This window comes from Sus scrofa, chromosome 7 (genome assembly GCF_000003025.6).
Source record: "Sus scrofa isolate TJ Tabasco breed Duroc chromosome 7, Sscrofa11.1, whole genome shotgun sequence".
Taxonomy (NCBI): domain Eukaryota; kingdom Metazoa; phylum Chordata; class Mammalia; order Artiodactyla; family Suidae; genus Sus; species Sus scrofa.
Window position 1 is genome coordinate 86,728,704 of NC_010449.5, and position 26,911 is coordinate 86,755,614.

The 26,911-nt window shown below is 41.4% G+C and overlaps 1 long non-coding RNA gene across 1 annotated transcript in view; it reads left to right on the forward strand.

The window, feature by feature from the left end:
• Positions 1-15,126, forward strand: part of LOC110261616 — a 131,015-nt gene extending 115,889 nt beyond the window's left edge. Inside the window, exons 2-3 of the long non-coding RNA XR_002345978.1 lie at positions 7,846-7,888; positions 11,608-15,126. This is a non-coding gene — a long non-coding RNA (uncharacterized LOC110261616). The remainder of the gene's footprint in view (positions 1-7,845; positions 7,889-11,607) is intronic.

A 26,911-nucleotide genomic window follows, 5' to 3' on the forward strand; every position in this document is an offset into this window, starting at 1 on the left:
TTATCAAAAATGAGTGTTGAATTTTGTCAAAAGTTTGTTCTGCATCTATTGAGTTAATCATATTTTTTCTTTAGTTAGTTGATGTGGTGTATCACATTGATTGATTTGTGTATATCGAAGAATCCTTGCATACCTATGATAAATCCCACTTGCTCATGATGTATGATCCTTTTAAAATATTGTTAGTATTCTCTAACATTTTGTTGAGTATTTTTTCATTTATATTCATCAGTAATATTGGTAATGTGTAATTTTCTTCTTTTGTGGTGACTTTGGTTTTGGCATCAGGGTGATAGCAGCCTCATAGAATGAGTTTGGGGTGTTCTTCCTCTGCAATTTTTTTGGAAGAGTTTCAGAAGGATAGGTGTTAACTCTTCCTTAAATGTTTGATAGAATTTGCCTGTGAGGCCACCTGGTCCTGGACTTTTGCCTTTTAGAAGTTTTTAAATCACAGTTTCATTTTTGGAAGTTCTGATTGGTTTATTCATATTTTTATTTCTTCCTGATTCAGTCTTAGAAGATGGTACATTTCTAAGAATATGTCCATTTCTTCTAGGTTGTTCATTTTTTTTGGCATAGAGTTGCTTGAAATAGTTTCTTATGATCCTTTCTATTTCTGTGCTGTCAGTTGTAATTTCTCCTTTTTCATTTCTGTTTTTATTTATTTGAGCACCCTCTCTTTTTTTGTGATTTGTCTGGCTAAAATGTTATAAATTTTGTTAATTTTTTCAAAGAAACAGGTTTTAGTTTCATCGATCTTTTCTATTGTTTTCTTTAATCTTTATGATTTCTTTCTGCTAACTTTGGATTTTATTTGCTCTTATTTTTCTAGTTGCTTTGGGTTTAAGTTTGGGTTGTTTATTTGGGATTTTTATTTCCTGAGGTGAGATTTTATTGCTAGAGGCCTCCCTCTTAGAATTGCTTTTGCTGCATCCCATATATTTTAACCATTGTGTCTTCTTTTTCATCTGTTCTAGGTATTTTTTAATTTCCTCTGATTTCTTCAGTGATGCATTGGTTGTTTAGGAGTATATTGATTAACCTCCACATGTTTCTGTTGGTTTTTTTTTTTTTTTTGCAGTTTTGTCTGTATGTGTGTGTGTGTTTGTCTATTCTCATAACATTGTGGTCAGAAAAAAATGCTTGATATGATTTCAGTTTTTAAAAATTTACTGAAGCTTGATTTGTGGCCCAAGATGTGATCTATCCTGGAGAATGTTCCATGTGCACTTGACAGGAAAGTGTATTCTGCTGCTTTTGGATGAATTGTTCTATAAATATCAATTAAGTCTGTCTGGTCTATTGTGTTATTTAAGTCCTGTTGTGTTATTCAAGTCCTGTATTTCTTTATTGATTTCCTATCTGGGGGAATCTATCTATTGCTGAAAGTGGGGTATTAAAGTCCCCCAGTATTATTGTATTACTGTTTATTTCTCATTTTATGGCCATTAGCAGTTGCCTTATATATTGAAGTGCTCATGTGTTGGGTGCATATATATTTACAATTGTTATATCTTCTTGGATTTGCCCTTTGATCACTAGGTAGTGTCCTATTTTGTCTCTTATAATATTCTTTATTAGAAAGTCTGATATGAGTATATTTTGTCTGATATGAGTTTTGATACTCTAGCTTTCTTTTGACTTCAATTTGCATGGAATATTTTCTTTCACCCCCTCACTTTCAGTCTGTATGTGGCTCAGATCTGAAGTCAGTCTCATAGACAGCATATATATGGGTCTTGTTTTTGTATCCATTGAGCCAGTCTTGGCCTTTTAGTTAGAGCATTTAGTTGGTTGTAAATTTAGAACATTTTACATTCAAGATAATTAGCAATATGTATGTACTTATTGCCATTTTCTTAATTGTTTTGGATTTGTTGAGCTTTTGTCTACCCTTCCTCTTTTCTTGTCTTGTGATTTGATGACTATCTTTAGTGGTGTAATTGAATTGCTTTTTCTTTTTTTTTTTTTTTCTTTTTTGTCTTTTTGGTATTTCTTTGGGCCACTCCTGCAGCATATGGAGGTTCCCAGGCTAGGGGTCAAATCAGAGCTGTAGCCCCCCGCCTACACCAGAGCCACAGCAACGCGGGATCCGAGCCACATCTGCAACCTACACCACAGCTCACGGCAACACTGGATCATTAACCCACTGAGCAAGGCCAGGGACCGAACCCGCAACCTCATGGTTCCTAGTCAGATTCTTTAACCACGGCACCACGATGGAAACTCCTTTTTTTGTTTGTTTGTTTGTTTGCTTTTTCTTTTTTATGGGTATGCCAATTGTGATTTTTGGTTTGTTGTTGCCACAAGATTTTGATATAGCATTGTGTGTGTGTGTGTGTGTGTACACAAAAATTAAGTTGCTTGTCTTTTAATTTCAAATGCTTTTTCAATATTCTGTATTTATCCTTTCCTCTTCTCACAATTGCTGGTTTTGATATCATATTTGTCTGTGGATGACTTCCTTTTTTTTTTCTGTCTTTTTGTCTTTTTAGGGCTGAAACTTTGTGGCATATGGAAGTTCCCAGGCTAGGGATCTAATTGCAGCTACAGCTGCCAGCCTACACCAGAGCCACAGCAATGTCAGATCCGAGCCATGTCTGTGACCTACACCACAGCTCAGGGCAACGCCAGATCTTTAACCCACTGAGCAAGGCCAGGGATCAAACCCTCGACCTCATGGTTCCTAGTCAGATTAGTTTCCGCTGCACTGCTATGGGAACTCCCCTATTTTTATTTTATATTTGCCTTTACTGGTGAGCTTTTTCATTTCATTTTCTTGTTACTAGTTGTGGTCTTTTTCTTTTCAACCTAGGCGCATTTCTTTAGCATTTGTTCTAAAGCTGGTTTAAAGGTGCTGAATTCTTGTAGCTTTTACTTGTCTGTAAAACTTTTGATTTCTTTGTTGAATCTGAATGATAGCCTTTCTGGGTAGAGTAATTGTTCAAGGTTTCCCCTTTCATTACTTTAAATCTATTTTGCCACTCCTTTCTGGCCTGTAGGTTTTCTGCTGAGAAATCAGCTGATAATGTTATTGGGGTTTCCTTGTATGTTATTTGTTGCTTTGCCCTTGTGGCTTTTAATAGTTTTCTTTGCATTTAACTTTCATAAGTTTGATTAATATGTGTGTTGATGTGTTTCTCCTTGGGTTTATCCTGTATGCTACTCTCTGTGCTTCCTCTACTTGAGTGAGGGTTCCTGTATAAGAGGTTTTTGGCTATGATCTCTTCAAATGTTTTCTCAAGCCCTTTCTCTCTCTCTTCTCCTTCTGTGACCCCTATAATGTGAATGATAATGTGTTTGATGTTGTTCCAGAGGTCTCTCAGACTGTACTCATTTCTTGTCATTCTTTTTTCTATATTCTTTTCTGTGGCAATGATTTCCACTATTCTGTCTTCCACCTCACCAATTTGTTCTTCTGCTTCAGTTACTCTGGTATTGATTAATTCTAGTTATTTTTCATTTCAGATATAGTATTATTCACCTTTGCTTATTCTTTAAATTTCTTATAACTTCTTAATCTGTGCAAGCATTATTTTTCCAAGACCTTGGATCACACTTACCATCATTACTTTGAATTATTTTTCAAGTAGGTTGCCTATTTCCTCTTAATTTAGTTGGGTTTTATTTTTGGATTTTTAATATTTTTTCTTTTTCTGAAACATATTTCTCTGTCATTTCATTTTGCCTAGCTTTCTTTGCTTATGGTCTACTTTCCACAGACTGCAGATGGGTCTTTTCCCTCTGTTGGTCAGAGCCATGCCAAGGGGTGTGTTTAGAGGTGGCCATTAGCTCAGTATGATTTTAGGCAACCTATCACCTCTTTTCTCAGTGTATGCTGGGCTTTATCTCCTTGATAGGAGGTATGCTTGATGTTGTGGTGACCCGAGCCTGTACTGGATATTGTGCAGGGCCTCCTGTTTCCTCTGTGGTTGTTATTGCCCTGTAAGGGGTAGGGTCTGCTCTTTAATTGTTGAAGCAGGAGCCCCTAGATCTGTTTCCAGGCTGTGGTACTGATCTGCAGCATGAAGTAGGTGGGTTTATAGCAGTCTCCCTAAGGAAGGAGCAACTGAATATTCTTATGCTGGAGCTATTCACCTGTGAGTGGGCTCTGTGGTGTCACATTTTCCTTATGTGGACTCACAGAGTACACTGTTATCGGTGCTGCTTTCAGCCCCATTTTAGCCGTGGGTATGGCTGTAATTTGCCTTGGTGTCTCTCAGGCATTTTTTTCACTAGGTCACCAGTGCAGATCCACTGAGGTCAGGACTAAGGATTGCAGTATTTATTCTCCTGGGCCCACTGTGGGATATATGGAGGCAACTCAGACTCTGACCTTGTTCAGCCCCTGCATGTACATGCCCACGAAGCCCACACTGCTCAAGCCAGAACTATCTCAGGTGCTGGAGCACTCATTGTCCCTTCAGACATTCCACCAGCACTAAATTTATAAGGCCAGCAGCAGTGGATTAAGTCCACAATTCACAGAGTTGGTAGAGTTGGTAGGAGAGATTTCAGCTCATCCTCCTTAATTTGGTATGGGTGTATACTGTCTCTTTCCTTGGAGTGTGCTGGCTATTTTACTCTTGGTAGTAGGTGTGCAGATGTGGCAGCTGGTACCTGGTCATAAAGTTTTAAAAAGTAGTAGCAGCTCTAACACACACCCAGAGCCAGGCTGTGACTAGGGATATAGTCTGTGAGGGAGGTGGCAGTGGCTTATGTGACCCCTCTTGGAGCCTGATGGTAGCCAGAAGTTGACACCTATTCACAGGCCCTTTGGTGGTGAATGTGGATCATGTATAATCCCAAGAAAGCAAGGGCAGAGGCCTGGTTGTGGAACTTAGTGGCAGCAGTGGGTCATGCAAGTTTCCAGGGAGTCAGGGTCAATGGTCAGTATCCAGTTGAAGACATCTCAGCAGTGCTAGTAGGCCATGCAATTCCCTGGGAGTTAGGGGCAATGGTCAGTGCCTGGTCTCAGATTCCCTGGGGATGGCAGCAGTGAGCTGTGCAAGGTTTCAGGGAAATCAGAGGCAGTAGTGACTGCCTAGTTGCAGATCCTCTGGGGATGGCAGCAGTGAGACTTGAAAGCTCTCAGAGGGTCAGGGGCAATTGTTGTTGCCCAGTCACAGACTCCCTGGGGATGGTGGCAGGGGTCTGAGAGGGGCTGGTGCCTGGTCACAGTTGCAGGCCCTCTGAGAGCAGTGGCAGCAGTGAACCTTCCACATTACTGAGAGTGAAGGAGCAGTGAGTGTCATATGCTCTTAAGACCCCCTGTGGGGCAGTAGGGTGCTCCCTCCCTTGGAATTTGAGATGATGTGGTAGCTAGCACCCACCCCCTGGAAGCTCAGGCAAGTGGTGTTCTGCAGCCTCTCTGGTTGGGACCAGGATTTTTCCTGGTCTCCTTTGATTACAAGGCACCCCACCCCAGTTCCCTCAGGTTTTCTCCTACCAGTCAACCTCAGTCCTCACCCCTGATCTAACCTCCAAAGCCCAGGCCTCAGCATCCAGCCCCTGCCTACCTCACTGGCTAGAGTGTGCTGGGCAGTAGCACCAACTGACTTTGAAGATCTTTCTCCAGTTTACCCTCTGCAAATTTTTTGCTGAGGTCTCCTCCAAGGCTCTGAAGCTCCCCCTCTGTCCCAGCTGATCTCTCTGCCATTGAGAGGTCTTACTGATGTGTGGTAACTTTTTCTCTTTCACAGCTCCCTCCCAGGGGCATCCTGAATTCCTTTGTCTCTCTTGCTTCCTTTTTTCTCTTTTCTTTTATCCTACCCAGTTATGTGAAGATTTTCTCACCCCTTTGGAAGTCTGAAATCTTCTGACAGTTCAGTATATGTTTTTTGAGAATTATTCCACATGTAGATATATTTTTGATGTATTTATTGGAGAAAGGATGCTCCATGACCTATTCCTCTGCCATCTTGCCATGCAGTCCAGGTCTCGTGGGTCTTGATGTCCATTTTCTCTTTCCAGTGTTGGAAAGTTTTAAGCCATTATTGCCTTCAATATACTTTCTGTCCCTTTCTCTTTTGCTTCTCGATAACCCATAATGTGTATATTATTTCCTTTGATTGTGTCCCATAACCTTGTGGTCTTTTTTTCAGACTTTTTCATTATTTTTTCTTTTTGCTTCTTTGACTGGATAATTTTAAATGCCCTGTTTTCTGTGTCACTGATTCTTATGTTTAGTCTAGTCTGCTTTTGAAACTGTCTATTGAATTCTTCAGTTTAGCTATATTTTTCAGCTATAAGATTTCTGTTTTGTTTTTCTGTTTTCTTTTTTTTTTTTTTTTCCTTTGCTAGGCCCACTTCCCACGGCATATGGAGATTCCCAGTCTAGGGGTCGAATCAGAGCTGTAGGCACCGGCCTACACCAGAGCCACAGCAACATAGGATCCGAGCCACACCTGCAACCTATACCACAGCTCATAGCAATGCTGGATCCTTAACCCACTGAGCAGGGCCAGGGATTGAACCCACAACCTCATGGTTCCTAGTCAGATTTGTTAACCACTGTGCCATGCCAGGAACTCCTGTTTTTATGGTTTCTATCTCTTTGTTGAACTTCTCATTTTGTTCATTCATTTTTCCCTAATTTTTAGTTGTCTGTATGTTCTTATAGTTCACTAATATTATTCAATAGGATTATTCTAAATTCTTTGACAATTCCTAGATCTCCAAATCTTAGGAAGTTTTATTAGTTTCCTTTACTGTTATCATGTTTACCTGATTTTTCTAACCTTTGCTTCCATATATATATAAGTATCCGAGCATTTGAGTAAGTGATCTCCTATTCCAGACTTTATAGGTTCACTTTATCAAGATAGTTCTTTACCAGTCAGTTCCATTTGAGTTTCTGAACAGGTCTTCTGGTAACATCCTTGGGCAGGTAGGGCTTACTATCAGGGTATATTTTTGGCAGAGGCCACTGACCAAGCTCTGAGGTTAGGTGATTGTGTCACTGGCTGAGGACAGTTAGATAGGGACCAACTGCTGTGTTGATTCCCTACCAAAGAAAGCCTATAGGATGAGCTCTGTGGTTGCCTGGGTTCTCTGGTCAGGCTCTCTAGACATTTGGGACTGGGCATTATACTCATCTAGGGCTATAAATTGGCTTCCATGCCCTGGTAGTTCATCAGGATGGGCCCCAGAGCCTGCGTGGCTTTGCATAAGGACTGAATCAGGAAGACTGTGCACGTAATTCCCTGGCTAGATGAAGCCACTGATTTTACTTTGCAAATTGAGAAAGCCACAAGCTGTGCACTCTGTTCAAGCATCACTATAAGCAGGGTTGTTAGATAGTTAGACAGTTTCCTGTGTGTTCTGGTTAGGTTCTTTGGTCAGGCAAGCTGAAGGCTGTATTCAACAATGAGTGAACTTACAAATTAGTTTTCTTGCCTTAACAAAGCAGAAGACCCAGATCCAAGTCTGTGCTGCTTTTTGTTTTTTGTCTTGACTCAAGCTGACCTATGTCCCAAGTTCCCTGGCTAAATAAGGCCATTGGCCTTGCTCTCTGGATGGTCAGATATGCTTGCTATTATTTCTGCTTAAATATTTCTGGGATATGCAGATTTCCAGGTATTCTTGCCAACCTTTCAGTTTAGATGGGGCCGGAAGCTATACTCAGCATTGAGTGAGGTTATCAATTAGCTCCGTTGCCTGGGTGGTTCAGCTCCAATAAACCTTACAGGTATTCCTGATCATGCTTATTGGTCTGAAGAAAGCTAAATTCAGCAGTAGATGGAGCTATGAATTAGCTCCCCTGCCTAAGAAGTGGATCTGGGTCTTCTGCTTTGTTAAGGCAAGAAAACTAATTTAGACTGTGCCACTGATTTTATTCTGCAGATGAGAAAATTCACCAATTGGGACTTCTACTTGGGTACCACAGGTAAGAAATTCACTCACCTGGATCCAGGAGCTGGTTATTGCAAGCCCCACCCCCACCCCCTGACTCAGTCATGGTCAGATCCATAGTGGTCAAGCTTCACAAATTATCCCACAATTCTTGTGGGATGAGATTAGAATGGGGACTCCCTCTAAGTACCCCACAATGCTTGGGAACTGAATGTTCACCCTGGGCTCTCTTTTCACACAGGAGGAACCATAGGCCCAAGGGAGACCTCAGGGTGTTGTGATAACCGGGCATGTTGTCTAACCCACAGGAAAGAAAAAACAGCCAGTGTGTAGCTATTCCTATTACCCTCCTAATTTAATCTGTTTTGATATCTGTGATGTTGAGGATGCTTTGGCACACCCCTGTGTTCTAGGATTTTCTTTATGATGTCTTGCCCATGAATAGTCATTAGTTGTGAGGAAGAGCTGAGTTGGAAACAACCTATGGTGCCTTGTGGTGATGTCACTACTACCACTTAAAAAAAAATCTGTTCATCTGTCGGTAGACTTTGAGGTTACTTTTGCTTTTAGCTGTGAACATGGGAGTATAAATATCTGTTTGAGTCTTGCTTTCAATTCTTTTCAGTATATACCCAGAAGAGGAATTGCTGGATCATATGATAATTCTATTTTTAATTGTTTGAAAAACTGCCATACTGTTTTCCATAGTTACTAAACTGTTTTATATTCCCACAAGCAGCACAGGTTTCCATTTCTACATCCTTCTCAACTCTTTCTTTCTTTCTTTCTTTCTTTCTTTCTTTCTTTCTTTATCTATCATCTATATATCTATAAATAATAGCCATCTTAATGGGTGTGAGGTTGTATATCATTATGGCTTTGATTTGCATTCCACTAATGATTAGTGATATTGAACATCTTTTCATGTACTTTTTAGCCACTTGTGTAGCTTTATTTGGGGAAATGTCTATTCAAGTACTCTGCTTATTTTTAAATTGCGTTATTTTCTTGTTGACTTGTAGGGGTTCTTTATATATTCTGAATATTAGCTGGTTTTTTGGGTGTACAATTTCCAAATATTTCTCCCATCCCATCAATTTCCTTCTCACTTTTGATTATGTCCTTTGATGTATAACACTTTAAATTTTGATGTAGTTCAATTTATCTGTATTTCCTTCTGTTTGTGCTTTTGATGTAATATCCAAGAAATCTTTGCAAAATCCAGTGTCATGAAGATTCCCCACCACCGTGCTTTCTTTTAGGTGTCATAGTTTTAGCTCTTATTTTTATGTCTTTGATCATCTTGTGGTTAATTTTATTACATGGTATGACTCTTGTGCATGTGTATGTCCAGGTTTCCAACACTATTTTTTAAAAAGACTTTCCTTTCCCCATTAAAGGGTCTTGGCCCTTTCAAAATTATTTGACCAGATATACAAGGATTTTTTCTGTGTTCTACATTCTATTGATTTAGTCTGTATGTTTGCCTTGGTGTTAGAATCATGCTGTTTTGATAATTATAGCTTTGTGGTAAGTTTTGAAATTGAAAGGTGTGAGCTCTACCTTTGTTCTTAAGATTATTTTGACTATTCATGGTCCTTTGAGATTCCATATGAATTTTAGGATGGATTTTTCTTTTTTTTCTTTTTTTTAAGTATTTTTGAGACTTTGGTAGAAATTTGAATCTGTAAGTCACTTTAGGTAGTATTGTCCTCTCAACAATATTAAGTCTCCCAATTCATTAACATAGGATGCCCATATGTTCATGTGTTTTTAGTTTCTGTTAGCAATGTGCATGAGTTTCTAAGCAGTTTTATTCATAATGGTAAAAAACTAGAAATCACCCAGATGTCCTTCAAGGAGTTAATGATTTATCAGAATGTGGTACATCCACATGGTGGAATATTACTCCGTAATAAAAAGGAATAAGCTATTGATATACTCAGTAGCCCAGATGAATCTCCAGAGAGCTATGTTGAAAAAAGTCAATCTGGAATGTTACATATAATTTCATTAATGTAACTTTCTTGAAATAATAAAATTATAGAAATGAATAATATTAGTGGTTTCCAGGGATGGAATGAGGGTGGAAGGGTGGTAGATATGGCTACCAAAGGTCAGGAGGATGGATCCTTATGGTGATGGAAATGTTCTATATCTTGACTGTATCAACATCAGTATCCTAGTTGTGATATTACAACCACAGGAAACTGGGTAAAGTTTACAAAGTATCTCTCTGTATTGTTGCTTACAACTATACCAGAACTTACAACTATTTCAACACTTAAAAGTTGAATAGGAAAAGAAAAAGGGATAGAAATGTGCAATATCTTTTAGAAAGATTTCCTTGAAAGATTGTGAACAATAAGAGAAAATTTAATGCTCTTTGGGAAATGACTGGATATAATGACTCACTTCTCAAGGTCTCTCGAGAAACAAGGGTTTTTGTTTTGCTTTGTTGTAATGATGCTCAGGGTAAAAGTATTTTGCTGCAGTCAAAGCTCCACATGGTTTAGGAACACTGTTGCTATTAGAAACTAATTGTCACCAAAGATAATATGGAGAATCTGTCTAGTAGAGAGTACGACGTTTTTATCTAAGGCAGGACCATGAGTGCTAATATGGCAGCATTACCCAAATGTGTCACTTGAGCAGGTGATCAGGTTGGCACCTTGCTTGCAGTTAGCAGTTGCATGGTGTCAGAGTGAATTCCTCCTTAAATGTTGAGCCCCAGGTACCTCATGTGCCCCATCCTAGTCCTAGCCTTACTTCCAGACTTCAAAATATAGACAGCCTGAACAAACCAGTTTCGCAGCTGTAAGTTGGATGAGTGATTCAAGATTATCTCTAGAGCTCTAATTCTAAGATTCATAATAATAACTACTGAACATGGACTTCTGTTTTACCATTAGGCACCTTATCTATCAACATATTTAATCCCTACTAAAATCTTTTGAGGAACATCTTATCATTCTCATTTTACAAATAAGAAAACTGAGTTTCAGGAAAGCAGAGTAAATTCCCCAAGAACATGGAGCAAGAGGGTGAAGAAGCTGGGAAGAGGATGACCAATCATCCTGGTTTTCCCAAGTCTGAAGGCTTTCCCCAGATGAGGGACTTCAGTACTAAAACGAATGAGATGAGTTGGTTACCCTTGATGGGAGGCCAATCCTAGATTCCCGTGACTTCAGAGTCTGTATTCTTTCAGCTGTACCACACTAGCACTCCGTTTCTTAGAGACCCCCTGAGAATTGTAACTATTAAAGCAAGCAAGACAAATCATGTGTTTTCAAGGGGAAGTGGGAATAAAGATGTTGTCTTGAAAAACAGGAGAAAGTGGTAGGCAAGGAAACCTATATTTATATTCTATATTGTTCAGTTTCAAAAATAATTGGTGAATAGAAAGAATGGCAGACAAGCAATTAAAGTTGAAATGTGTTAACATGAGAAAATAAGACAGAGGAACATGGATTTATATATATTTTAAATGTCTTATAGAAGTTTTAATAAATAATGTATGCTCCTCAGAAGCAAATGCTAATAAAATAAATCTAGGAGGATGGTTTGCTGTAGGATTTGAGATCAACAGATGCAGAACATTAATCCAAAGTTTGGCAAGAGTTAATGGCCCTACATGCAAGAGAGCCTGCTTTCTCAGAATTGCAGCTTGCACAGATTTAACCTCCCTTCTCTCCATAACCTTGCCTTTTGAATAAGTGTTCCTTTGCTGAAAAAGTGTGATGCATTCCTCAGGGAGCAGAGTAGCACATCAGGCAAAACACAGAACCAGCAACAGCTTGGAGGATGCCAAACCCAGTGACCGCTGGAGCAGAATTGGGTAGCAGATGTTGTGTTACCATGGCAACCAGTGGATGGCTCCAAATGAAGAAGGGACTCGATTTCCAAGGACTGAGACCTGAAGGAGACTTTGACCCTGCCTTTTCCAGAGCTCAGTGGCTTTGGAAATGGTGGGGGCAAAAGGAGATATAAAGGAGGAACTATCACAATTTTCTGTCCTCATTGCTATTGTGCTGTTGGTAAAAGAGAAAGACACACACACAAAAATCAACCTTTTGACAAGAAACATCTTGCCAGCTGTGAATTAATGAGTTGCCTTGCCTCCAGGAGACTTGATAATTCCCCTAACAGTTGAACTGCTGGCTCCTCCCACAATCTTCTTCCACTTCGTTCTATTCTCTGGCTAAGTAATACTGCAGAATGACTGCTTGTAAAAGGCAATTCGCAAGCCACTTCCCTTCCTGCTCTCTGGTTCTCGTATTTTGCCCTAAAGCAAGGTATCCACCAGTCTACCACTGCAGGAGCCCAGCGTCCATTTAGCATGATTCACATACCCACGAGGGCTTCAGCCACCTCGCCAAGCACAATTATGCACATACCTGCCTAGAGACTGAACTGAATGGAGCCATAAGACACCATCTCCAAATATTCTTCATTACCATTCTACTGTTTCTGTGTGCTCTCAATTAACTTTTCTCAGAAACTCTCTAAATTATCTTGTGAATAGCACAATTATATTGCATACTGTTTTATGTCACAAGCCTTATTTTTTTCAAGTATAAACAAAGTATTTCTTGATATTTTAACTGTTTTTGCATATCTTTGTTTTTCATTACTACATTGTGAACCTCAAAAAAAAAAATAGCGGGGCTCCCTGGCCTCCCTCAACCTCCAGGAGGCCCTGGAGTCTGCACATTGTGTTAGGATGGGCAAAGGCTCTGTGAGCAGGCAGATTCCACAGCATTTGTGAACCTTAGCTTCTGCTTCTAGGACATGGATCTCCAGAAGCAGTCCACTGGGTTGCAGACAGAAAATATTAAAACCTCTATTTTTCATTTTATCCTCTAGAAATCTAGTTTCTATATTTGTGTTAATGCATTGGAGTGTGTGTGTGTATAATTTTAAATTTAGTAAATATGGAGGTTGAATCCAGTCATTTCTTTAAGCAGCTTTAATTCACATTTCATACAATTCATCCATTTCAAGTATGCAATTCAGTGATTTTACTATTTTCCGACAGTTGTGTATCTACCACCAAGATCCATTTTAGAACACTTTTTTTTAACACTACAAAAGAAACTCCACATCCGTTAGCTATCATCTCCCTGAATCCCATCCATCCCCCTTCCCTACCCCAGCAACCATTTATGTATTTTTGTCCTTAGAGATTTTCCTATTCTAGTATTTTATGTAAATAGAATCATACTAATTGGCCTTTTGTCTCGGGATTGTTTCACTTAGCATCATATTTTCAAGGTTCATCCATGTTGTAGGATGAATAAAATTCTATTGGGGATATACCATCTCTTATTTACCCAATTACCACTGGTCTCATGAATAAGCAAACATTGTAGACCCCAATCTATATAATCTGTCTACTATATGCATTATACATCAAAGGTGATCTTCAAAATATTCAATAATAGGCACTAACAAAGAAGAACAGATGTTGTGTAAGTATTGAAAGTGGTTCTGGAAGCCCACTTAGTGCCCAGGGACAGCCTTCATTTGCTGAGACCCAAAAGGTTGAGGAGCAAGGTATTCAGGGGGCCCAGGACAGAGGCTCTTTATGAACTGTCATGGAAACACTTCAATTTTAAACAACTGGTGTGGCTGTATGTGTGCATTCAAGCTGACATCTCCCTGGCAGATCAGCCGTGAGGGTTAAATGAGGCCAGGCACATGGAGGAGCTAGGGGTTCTTAGCACATGTAGCAAGCACAACTGTCGGCCTGAGGTCACTGTTCCTCATTCCCTTCTATCTTGGATTGCTCCCCGCAGCTGAGAAAGTCCCTATCCTAGAAGCCTATTTTGTTATGCACCTAAAGGGAGTCATAAGGTCGATGGCATGGGCCAGGCATCTCCCACTCAGACATCAGAAGGAAGATCTCTTGCCTGGTCCAATGATTCCTTCCCTGGCAAAACCCGGCTGGAGTTTGATGGAACAACCTGGATGTGAGGCCCCTGGGGTGCAGGAAAGAAAAAATGTCAAACAAAAATCCTATCTTTTGGTTCCCCACTTGCCTCACATTAGCCTTTGTTCCCAGAATATTCCCTGATTCCATCCGGAGCCTGTGGGTCACTTCCTATCTTTGCCATTAAGTCCCAGAATTTAGGAGGAAACCAAGAGAAACCCAGATAGAAAAAGTTACTTGCTGATGATCACATACAGATAGTCTGCTTGTGAAGAGCTGAGTCGAGAGCAGAGGTTTCCTGATCACATGCTAGAGCTTCTTGCAATTCAGCAGCCCTGTGAGGAAAGCCAGTCTAAGAGCATTGGCTAAAATGACTGTTTAATTCAGTTCAACAAATAGTGAGTTTCACTGAGTGCCTTCTCCATCTAGTAACGATGCCGCACACATGTTCTGTACTCAGCTTATGCTCATAAAGGATTTCATATGCCCAGGCTTTTTCAGACCCCCTTGGAACCACGTACAATTGAGGTTTTAATTAGAGAGAACCTTGGCTGCTAGATGATCTGCACTGGAACTGAATAATAAAGTTAGAAGATAACACTTAGGAGAATGGACTCAAAGGATTTAGTCTGAAGGAGAGAAAGATGTTGTGGCATGTTGATGACATTTGTGATGTTCTAGGCAACAAAGATTCACTATAAAGAGAGGAGAGGGAGGCTTCTCATTGCCCAGAGATGGTGGAGGAAGAGAATTGCAGTGGGGTCCAGGTGGCATGTAAATGAAAGTGTGACCCTTGCCGATGAGATTTCATTGGTGGGCTAGGACTTATTTTCCCAGTAATGTTTGTCATAATCTCTTTCTGGGTATTTGAATGCACCCAGTGTTTTCCTGAAAAGAGAGGAAGGTATTGAATGCAAAACAGCAGATGTTCTTGCTGAATGATATGAAGGAAGTCACAGATCACCTGAGCTGGGGCACAGTGCCACCTGCTCTACTCTTCCCACCTCTGTGTCATTAACTGGAATCTGTATGGCACCCAGCCCCTATGGGACTCTTCAAAGTGTCCAGAGTTATAGGGGCTTTGAGATACAAGTAACAGATACCCAAGCTCCAAGTGGCTTAACCAATAATGAGAGGCATTATCTTCCATCATGGGACATGGAGAACTGGTCAGGATTTCAGGGTGCAATGGTGAACTTCTTATCAATACTGTCTAGGCTCTGACCTCTTCATTTCCTCATTGCAGGTGTCTTCAGCTTTGCCTTCATCCTAAAACTTCCCTTGATGGTTGTAAGATAGAAACAAAGAGCCATTGGGGTCACATGAATTTTTATTTTTATTTTTTTATTTTTTTGTCTTTTTGCTATTTCTTGGGCCGCTCCCGCGGCATATGGAGGTTCCCAGGCTAGGGGTCGAATCGGAGCTATAGCCACCAGCCTATGCCAGAGCCACAGCAACGTGGGATCCGAGCCGCGTCTGCAACCTACACCACAGCTCACAGCAACGCCGGATCGTCAACCCACTGAGTAAGGCCAGGGACCGAACCTGCAACCTCATGGTTCCTAGTCGGATTTGTTAACCACTGCGCCATGATGGGAACTCCCACATGAATTTTTATTGACAGAAGAGGGAAAAGATGGCCATCTATTTCCCAGCCATGACATAAACTTTTCCTTTTCACCTGTTTTGACTAAATTATGTGTCTGTCTGTCTGTCTCTCTCTCTCTCTCCCTCCCTCCCTCTCACTCACATACACACTTGTTCTTAGGCCAAAATCAGTCACCAAGGAAATAACATGAACAACTGTTGGCTTTTAGACCAAAACAGTGTGATTGGACATTTGGGAGTTAACTACGATGCCCACCACACTTCTTTTCCAGCAAGACAAATTGTCTACACACAGAGCCTGTCTGTGTGAGGACCAAGGCTGGGGCTGCTGGCTCTCATCCTGCTGAGAATGAGAGTGTTTCTGAATCCAAATTCTGTCTTCTTTCTATTGCCATTTATGCTACGCTCTGAAACTTCTATCATGCAAGTGACACCTTCACATTATTTTTTGCAATATCAGCATACCATCTGTGGTATTCCTTACTAGTTTTCTTTAAACAAGCCCACTTCTTTCTTATAAGCTTGTTTAAAATGAACCCTTATCGCTGTTGGAAATAGGAAAACTGTATCTCTTGCCAAAATGTAAGATTGCCATAAAAACAACTATGATAAACAATGTTAATTAATTTTATCTAGACACAGGTACTAAGACAGCTTCTTTAGAAGAGATTAGCAAGTGTTTGAAAGTGTTAAAGACACACCAGCACCTGACAGAGAGACCAAGACATCCTCTTTAAGCAGATGAATTGAAAGAAATTAGAAATTCAAAAAAGAAATTGTAAGTAAAATAGCTTTCCCACGATATGACTCAATGTTATTTAATGACACATCTGAGTACCATATTTTAATAATCAGTGTGATTAACCAATAACCAAAGTAAATAACCAATTTGATTATAACATTCTTTCTGGGTAACATTGGACCTAACTGCAACTTGTGTACCATTAGTGACCTGTGCCCTACTTTTGGGGAAACAGTTTATTATAGTCTGCTGCTTTCCTTCAATCTTCATTTTTCCTCTTTATTTTTTGGCCACTCCCATGGTATATGGAATTTCCTGGGCCAGGGATTGAATTCAAGCTACAGCTGTGACCTGCACCACAGCTGCAACAATGCGGGATACTTAATCCACTGTGCTGGGCCAAGGATCAAACCCACGCCTCAGTAAAGGCCTGAGCCACAGCAATCAGATCCTTAACCTACTGCATCACAGGGAGAATTCCCATTCCTCCTCTTTAGCACTCAAGTAGTGAGAGCTATTGGGAAGGTATGGACATTGTTTGCAACACATGGACCCATTATCAGTGATCAAACTATATATGCATTTCTTGAGCACTTACTATGATTTTAGGGGATATTAGGCAGAGCCCCTCTCTTCAGTGCAGTTACAATCTAGGTGAAGAAAGAGGACCAAACAGCAGAATGAAGAAGGGGAAAATGTGAGTGGGCTAGAAAGAGCAGCCTCTGCCCTCCTCCTATAGCTCAGAGGAGATCCAAGGTGCCTAGTGCACTTTGGCTTCTGACTAGTGTCCACGGGGTGAAGGGCAGGGACCCTGGGTCACTATTTGGCTTCCTGATGTGGAATGGATTTTATACCCCAGTGAAGGCAGAGCTGAGAGCCGCACACTGTCTGCTCCTCCCCCCAGCCTCACCAAGTTGCCAGCCAAGCCCTGAAGAAGAGAGATGCTCCTTGCCTTCTAAAATACCCTTTAATGGCCAGCAGAGGTAGAGGGTGCTTTGGTCTAGTTAAAGGAGATAGGTGCTCAAGTCTCCCTCCAAAGTTGAGGGAGTCTGGCCTTCTGTGGAGGCTCAGCCAGACCCTGGAAGCAGGAGGGAAAACAGGATGAGGCTGCTGCCTTGGATGAACTGAAGGACCCTCCCTCTGCACAGAAGGATGCAGTTCCTGAAGAGAGGCTCTCTGTAAAGGCAGATCCATTTGCTTAGTTTGAAACGATTCCCTGGGCTGGTTCGTAGCTGGAATTGACTCCTTTGTTTTGTGCTGATGTTGGTTGGAGCACTGTGCTCACTGCAGTGGGAGGGATGCCTTTGAAAAGTGGTGGGGGAGGGTGGCAGGGGATGGAGAAGTGAGTGCCTACTCTGCCATGAATAACAACTAAAGCTCATGCTCCACCAGAGAGTTCTCCCTCTGGGCCATCAGCAGGCACATGGCTTCCCTTTTATGCCAATGCCATTCATCCATTGTCTCCTAAGGCTTGTTGAGAGCTGACCCAGTCATGCTCAGGCCCCACACAGACCAGCCTATAGCCCACTGCTTGGACTCCACCAAATATGCTCTTTCCTCCTTCATGGCACCATGGCCATGTTCTCTTCTCTTGGTCCCTGATCTCCTGCTTTTACACTCCATCTGTCATCAGTTGGATTACTCATTTCTCATTCTTGCCCCTCTATCAAACTCGGCTTTTAAATTATTTGGCAAAACCTGACTAATTCAAAAGAGGCCTTTTCAGGAGTTCCCGTCGTGGCGCAGTGGTTAACGAATCCATCTAGGAACAATGAGGTTGCGGGTTCGGTCCCTGGCCTTACTCAGTGGGTTGACGATCCGGCGTTGCCATGAGCTGTGGTGTAGGTTGCAGACGCGGCTCGGATTCTGCGTAGCTGTGGCTCTGGCATAGGCCGGTGGCTACAGCTCCGATTCGACCCCTAGCCTGGGAACCTCCATATGTCACGAGAGCGGCCCAAGAAAATGGCAAAAAAAATAACAACAACAAAGAAAAGAGGCCTTTTCAGCTGTCTGTTTAATGTTTTTAAAATTACCTTACTAGGTAAGGAGTCCAGGAGCTTCTTGTTGATTTGGGTTGGGACTGGGAGAATGTTTTACATTTTCATGGCTTGCACCTGCTCTGGGTCCTACTCCTTAAATCAGTTCCCCACCCCCAGAAATGCCACCCACAATATCAGCTCCCCCGAGGTGAAAACAGCATGGATCAGGGAGTTAGATGAGATTATGGGGAGGCCACCTCTCCAGCCTTCACATTTCTCATCTGTCACACAGATGTAGATGTAGATGTAAATTTCACAAACTCAGGTATATAATATGTGTGATTTTATTTTTCCATAAGAATTTAATTCATGTTTTGAGTCCCTATTCCACGTGGTGGAGGAAATGTCCTGTCAAATAATTTAGGATTTCTGGGCCTTTTCCCAGGTTTGCATTTATGTTCTAGGGTACTTATCTAAAACATCATCATCCCAGGGGCCTAATCTCTTAGCAGTGTCATTTGAACATTTGCTGACCTCTCCTTCCTTTGTGGGTCTCTGTTGTTGATCTGTGCAGTTTCCAAAGACAGTCACCTATTTGGAGGATCCCTCCATCTGGAGGGATTTCCTCTCCTTCTCATTAATTTGTGGGAACACAGGTATCATTCTCCAACACTGTCTAAGTCTTCCTCCACCTCTCCAGTTGTGTGCAGGTAAATGTTTAATGACCTCTGAGGGGTGGGGAGAGGAAGGTCCTAATTTTCAGAGTTTTCCAATTTCTGGGGTATAAATGCTCCCACCATGACTGATTTTAAGTTACTTAGGATTTAACACTCAGCTCACAAAACTCCCGTAAGTGTACCAATCAACTTTAGCTAGCCAGGTCTAGCACACCACTGCATGACACATCTTGTAACCAAGTCTCTGGAGATGAACTATCTTCCTGCCACAATATAAGCAGACAAGACAGAAGTCTTTTTGCTCTCACACCCCTAAAACAAATATGAGATTTTTTTCTACCTGCTCAGGTTCAGCCCAAGGAGAGAGGACAGGACCACATTTAGAGGGGCCTCCCATCTTCCATGCTGTCTCATTGTTTCTTTTCTGACTTCTTATTCCAGCCTGGAGAACATTTTTATAGTTGGCAAGATGGCTTTGAGCTGGAGGTAGTAACTTCTGTTACTCAGTCCAACTCTTAAGCTTGAGTGATTTTCCTTGCCAAAGGGCCTTGGCTTTTGAAATGGCTTTTTTATCTGCTCTGGTTCCACATCCTTCCCCCAAGCAACTAACACAAAATAGCCTACCTGATTGAGAGGAGAAAAAAGGGCCAAGGGAGAAAAGTAATTACAAAAAAGGGAAATTCATCAGTATTTCAGAAGCATTATTCTAGTACATTAATACAGTAGTACATCACTATTGAGAGGAATGTTTGGAGGAATAAGACAAGATACGAGAAGAGCTCCAGACAGAGCATGACAGAAAAGGGATTCCATGGCATGGGTTAACCTTCTCTTTCCCCTCCGGCTGAAAGCACCCTGTCTCCTTCCCATCCCTGACCCTGAGAGAGTGTGACTGTCTGTGATCAGAATGGACATTGTGCCTTTCCATTTAGACGTGAAAAAAGAATTACTCTTGGAGTTCCCACTGTAAATCATAGGTAATGAACCCAACTAGTATCCATTAGGAGGCACGTTCGATCCTTGGCCCTGCTCAGTAGGTTAAGGATTTGTCGTTGTGTGAGCTGTGATGTGGGTCACAGACATGGCTCATATCTAGTGTGGCTGTGGTGTAGGTCAGCAACTGCAGCTCTGATTTGACCCCTAGCCTGGGAACTTCCATATGCTATGGCTGTGTCTGTCTGCAGATCTTATGTATAGCATATTTTAGCTAAAGAAGTTAAAGAGTAATGCCATGGAAGGCTTAATACATGTTTATATTGTTTGAGACTCTGTTTTGGCACTCACTGAATCCTCAGGGTGATAAGTATATTAATGAGGATATAATCTACCTTAAAGGACTTACCATCCTCTTGCTTTGTGTTGTGGTTAACTGTGTTTTTGACCTCAGCCTTCCTGCTAGATGCAGGAAGGACAGGACTAGCAGAGAACTGTGTCAGTGGTTGCAAAATAGCTGCTGAGGATTTCCCATCATGGCTCAGCAGAAACAAGTCTGACTAGCATCCATGAGGATTCAGGTTCAATCCCTGGCCTCACTCAGTGGGTTAAGGATCCAGTGTTGCCATGAGTTGTGGTGTAGGTCTCAGATGAGGCTCAGATCCTGCATGGCTGTGGCTGCGGCTGTGGCTAGCAGCTACAGCTCTGACTTGACCCCCTAGCCTGGGAACCTCCATATGCTGTGGATGAGGCCCTCAAAGACCAAAAAAAAAAAAAAAAAAAAAAAAGCAAGCTGCAATTATTTTCTTGATTTCCTGGTTTCATTACAGGTTTCCCCCTATAGCAAGGTACCCACTTAAGAAAGAAATGGAAAATGTATAATTACTCAATTGCTTGACTCTTGGCTTGGATCTATCATTTCTACTGGTTCTATTCTAAATGACCTTCTGCACTGGGAATACTAATTGCTCTTTCTCTGGGGGAGGGCTTGGAATGTGATAGTCCCATTCCAGCTTTATTCAGAGTCTTATACCGTGGAGATGCCTTTCAACTTCCATAGGACATGGCTACATTTAGAAACAGAAGTGGTCTTTGGAAGCCCACGGGGGCTTGCTTTACTCTGGCTCAGGAAAGGAGGGAGATTTCAATTTGTCTCATCCTCTGAAGCACAGACACTCTGCATGGCTTCTTTTGATCTTGGGGAGATGGAAGTGAGGAAGAAAACTGGGCAGAGGGAATTGGAGAGCATTGGTTGGCAATGAACTACACCACGTCAACATTTACACTGGATTTCGTGAGTACCAGTTGACTACAACCCTGGGTGGGTCCTTGAGGAAAATAGCATGGCCAGGTTCTAGCCTGCAGATCATGTCAAATACAAAGGCAGACTCTTGGCATAGGGGAATAACCAAAGGATTCTTGATATTATTTTTTTTTTCCTTTCAAGAAAAACTGAGTGGATATCTTTTCAGCTATGAGATCTAGAGGTTGGAATGGGAGAAGGAATCTCTGTAAATCTTGCTGCAGAGTCTTCTCTGAGCTCAGAGTCTCAATATCTATGCCTGCAGTGGCATAAAAATATTTTGTAGGATTAGGAAACAACATGTTTCTAGTTATCCTCACCCTTATTAAAAATTATTTTAGGAGTTCCCATCGTGGCGCAGTGGTAACGAATCCAATAGGAACCATGAGTTGCGAGTTCGATCCTGGCCTTACTCAGTGGTAAGGATCCGCGTGCATGAGCTGTGGTGTAGGTTGCAGACGCAGCTCAGATCCCACGTTGCTGTGGCTGTGGCGAACTACAGCTTCGCTTCGACCCCACCTCAAAAAGCAAAAAGCAAAAAGACAAAAAGACAAAAAAAAAAAATTATTTTAGTCCTTTCTCATTTAAACTACCCTCTTAGGCATCTATTGTCTCAATAAAGGATTGGTAGAGCAGGAAAGGGGAGGAAAAGATTTTTAAAGCTTAGATTTTTGAGTATCAAAATTCAAAGTCTTGGAGGAGGATTGTCAGAAGCAATTTCTTCCCTCACCCTCCTCACTAGTTAAAAGTCCTCTGAGGTAGGAGAGAGAGAGGGGAGAATTAGAGGGTGGGTGATACACACAGGTAAACTCTGGTGTGGGTTTTAAGAAGTATTTTGAGTTCTTGTTAGTCATTCTGGGGTGGGGCAACCTCATTATGGAGCTCCCAGGTAGGTTGGAGTTATGCATCCAGAGTAGTTGTGTTTTACTGTTAGATTGGAGCCTGGGTAATTGGCAAGTTATAGAATCTCCTTGGGGTCAGCATGGCACGGAAAGGAATAGATTAGAAATGGCTGCTTGGTATTTCTTTAGGCAGAAACATCCTGGGACAGGGAGTTCCCACTGTGGCACAGTGGAAATGAATCTGAATAATATCCATGAGGATGCATGTTCAATCCCTGTCCTTGCTCAGTGGGTCAGGGATCCAGTGTTGCTGTGAGCTGTGGTGTAGCTTGCAGATGTGGCTTGAATCTGGCATTGCTGTGACTGTGGTGTAGGCTGGCAGCTACAGCTCCAATTTGACCCCTAGCCTGGGAACTTCCATATGCCATGGGCACAGCCCTAAAAAGGAAAAAAAAAAAAAAAAAGATCATCCTGGGACAATCTTAAGAGTTTCCTAGAGCTTCCATCAAGTATAGACAGCAGCTGAAATTCCTTAGAGCCCCAGAAAAGAGTGTGCGAGTGGCTAGGATAAAGCCAGCTTTGAAGAACCCAATGATGGCAACATATGTAGGGTATGTAATGATGGACTTCAGTCTCTATACCTTTGCAACAGATCTTTTTTCTAGTAGAAAAGAAGTAGTGGCTATGATTTCTTGCAGAATATAAACTAATCCTTGCCCAGACACTTTCCCACCCTTTAACTTATGAACTCCTCCTCCTATAGAATTTCTACCTCTTAGCCCCTTATCTTCAAGATGGGTGTAGTCTGATGTTCTAGGCATGTACTAGTAGCCACTTGATGCAAATGACCATTTAAGTTAATTAAAATCAAATCAAATTAAAAATTGAGTCCCTCAATTGTACTGAATGTTCAAAAGCCACATGTGGCTACCATTTGGGATAAGAGAGTACAGAGTGTTTCCATCATCACTGGAAGTAGTATTGATCAGTGGCCTTTGCCACTGCTCCTGCTAAGACAGTGACCGCTGACCACTTCCTCCTCCTCTGAGATCCCACACCCCCACCCACAAGCAGATTGAGTCCAGAGAATTCTGTCACCAACCTCTGAGCTGGCATTTTCCTGGATGTGGCCACTTCAATTAGTGGCGTTCTTTTGCAGACATTTCTAGTCTCACCACCACCACCACCACCATTTCTGACACTTCAATACTAAGTATAAGCGACCCAGCATCATGAAGCCTCAAGGTGGGCATCAACCAGAAAATTTGTCTGCTCCCCCAGCAGCTATCTCAGATGTCAAATCTCTGTGCAATCTGAAGCACATGGATGTTCCAGGACTCACAGGGCATCCTGTGCCCAACAGAGCCCACAGAGTTGTCAGCGACATGATGACATGGTGTTAAGGGATCCTCCTAGGGCCTGTTGTCTGAAAAACAGCAATAGAAGGATTCCATTCAGAATCTAGAGTTTCCTTAGTTCCCAGAACCTACCAATCCCATCAAAACCATCTTCTGATGTCAGTCTCTTAAAACTAGAAAGAGAGGCGAGCACCCTCTAGTGGAGACAGAAGTCACAGAGGTTGGGACTTGGACCCCAGCTCCACCCATTCTTAGCAGGGACTTTGAACACCTCTTTCCTTTTCTGAAAAAAACGAGAAAACTATGCATACCTAATAAAATTGACTGTGGGGATAAAGGTAAGATACCTAGGACAGTGGCTGCCATATAATTGAGCCTCAATAAATAGCTGCTGTTTTTAATTTCTTAGCTGCCCTCTGGGATATCTGCATATTTAGGGTAGAACAGTAAGAGGAAAGAAAAACAACAGTGGCTCCCTGCACTCTGTCTTGCCATCTGGCATAATGAGATGTCATCCTGCTTAATTTGTGAAAACTACCTCAATGCTTAGGCTATACCTGATTTACTTTGGTGGGTGTTGGTCTTTTTTCAGGTGTGGCTGTGGCTTCACATGCTTGGAGGTGTGCATTTCAAAACAGACATTGGAGTCTGCCTTCAGGGCTTTTTGGAGAAGTAATCCAAAAACTCTTTTAGGGTAGAGTAACCTAGGTCTATGCTGGCCAATATCCAGCAGGATCTCTGGGAAAGAAAGAGGCACAGTTTCCCAGGTTATGAGTATTCAAAGTGAGTTGACCTTAATCCTTGTAAATGGGTATCAGCAGAGTCACAGGAGGAAAGACTGTTTACCTTGCTCTTCCAGACGAAGAGTGGCCCATTCTGCCTAGGTTGCACTAGAGAGATTCAGAGGGAATACATAAATAATTCAGGCTACACACCCAACATGCTAGGAGAATGTAAATGTTTGGAAATGGATGGTAAGGGAATTGGATTAAGAGGTAAGAGACCCACTGCAGCTAGAATTTGTCCCAGCCTGAGTTCAGGATACTTCTGAGCTACACAGAGTTTGGAGGAAGGCTTTGGATTGATTATTGCCAGAGGAGATGATGTTCGCCTCTCATCCAGAAGATGCCTACATTGAACATTCCAGTCTGCTGAGCAGCATGTATTTCTCACCTCAGAGCTCAGAGAAAAGCAATAACGCTAGAAGTCCCTCAGACTATGCCTGCCATTTTCTGACATAAGAGCTATACCCTAGCCAGGTGGACAAATCACAGTTGTCTCCTAGAAGTATGGACTGAGAATTGATGCATTGTCTACCATTTTCCCAGGGGCTATGAACTCTTCTACGGCTTCCTAGACCCATGCAATTTTACACAGTTAAAAACAAAATCCTGAAACAAAAAAAAAAAAAAAAAAAAAAAAAGTGAAATCCTGGTATCCCAAAGTGAGAGTTGGGTACTTGTCCTGTTCCATGTCCACCTGCAGCTCAGATATGAGTTGATTCTTGATTTTCCTTCAAAGACAGAAATAGTGCAGTGGAAGAAAAAACACTTAAATCTTGGAGGAAGTTATACTAAGCTCCTAATTACAGCTCTATCACTTGCCAGTCAAGTAACCTTGGGTAAGTCACTTAACCCTTGCAGCCCCAATTATTCCTCTTTGTTGTTAGAGAATCAATAAAGATCATGATTGCAGGAAAACTTTGGGAATTCTAAAATCTTATGTAGGCATAAAGATGTATCAATCCAGAAAACTCTGATTTGAAAAAAAAAAAAATGCGTTTATTCCAATGTTCTTTGAGGAGCCATTTACAATAGCCAAGACATGGAAGCAACCTATGTGCCCATCAATAGATGACTATATTAAGAAGATGTGATATATACACACACACACACAGTGGAATATTAGCCATAAAAAAGAATGAAATTCTGCCATTTGCAGCAACATGGATGAACCTAGAGATTATACTAAGTAAATCAGATTTAGAAAGACAAATGTATGATATCACTTATAAGTGGAATCTAAAATATGACACATGGAATTCCCGTCATGGCCAGTGGAAACGGATCCAACTAGGAACCATGAGGTTGCGGGTTTGACCCCTGGCCTCCCTCAGTGGGTTAAGGATCTGGCATTGCCATGAGTTGTGGTATAGGTTGTAGACATGGCTCAGATCTGGCGTGGCTGTGGTGTAGGCTGGCAGCTACAGCTCTGATTTGACCCCTAGCCTGGGAACCTCCATATGCTGTGGCTGCAGTCCTAAAAAAGACAAAAAAAAATGACACAAATGAAGTTAATTACCAAACAAACAGACCGACATAGAAAACAAACTTAGGGTTATAAAAGGGAAAGTGGGGGGCAGATAATTGGGAGTATGGGATTAACAGATGCACACTGCCATATATATAATAGATAAAACAACAAAGATCTACTGTGTAGCACAGAGATCTCTATTCAATATCTTGTAATTATGATGGAAAAATAATTTCAAAAGAATATGTATATATAACCAAATCACTTTGCTGTGCACATGAAACTAACACAATATTGTAAATCAACTATACTTCAGTAAAAAAATTATCAGTCCAGAGTGAATGGTTTAGATTATGCTAAAAGGAGATGGAGAATAATAAGACACTTTCAGTTCTGGTCTTCCTTATGTAATCTTAGGAGCAATTTTGTTAATCATGATGACATGTATGGTTAGAGTGGCTGAGTATCAGACCTTCCTGCTGGCAATGTTATCTATCTTTTTAGACTACCATATAGGTAATTGACAATGCATTAAAATACCTAATGTGCTTTTATACATATGTTATCTCAAGCACTATCTGACCAAAGAATTTAAAAAGATACTGTCTTTAAGGAGCATATCTCTATAGAGGAATAGAACTGATGGACCCAAACATAATTAATACAGTAAGTATAAGTGCTGTGAAAGCAAAGGATTGTGGGATTCATGGGAAGGCATCACTCCCAGTGAAGTTATGGGGAATGTGGATCAGTGGACTCTCCACTGACTCATCACTGAACTCGCTGGTGCATTAAGCCTTTCCCAGCCAAGTTGCTGCTGTGAGGCCCCAGTGGAGGGGCCAACCTGAGTTTGAAAGATGCTTTACTATAACCATCCTGGGGATAACTGGGATTGGTAAAACATCACATAGAACTATAATGTGAACTAGAGACAATGAACTATTGGCAAAAAGCCAAGCTTAATGAACCAATCATAGAAACCATCATGATTCTTTTAATATTTGTGCACGATGTTGAAAGACAGATGGAGTTTAAACCACGGGAGGCAGTGGGGTCATAACAGGGATGTCAGGTCAAAGAAGCTGATGGAAAATGCCCGCCATGTTCTGTATACAGGTCTTGGGGAAAGATTAGAGGTGGCCGGGAACTTAAGTCTTGATTACAAGGGGTCCTAAAAACCCAAATCCTGTCATGTCCTTCCTCTGTCCCCCCCCACACCTTTATTTAGGATAGATGTAAAGAAATGTAATTATGGATCACATATTAAGAACACTTAAATTTTTAATAGACATTGGAAAATTGTCTCTTGGAATGTCCTATAAATTTACACTCCTGAATCATATGAGAAAGTCAGTTGTCTTGTGCCCTGACATGAGATATTATCAAAAGAAATATTTACCATTCTGATAAATATGGTCTTTAATTTTTAA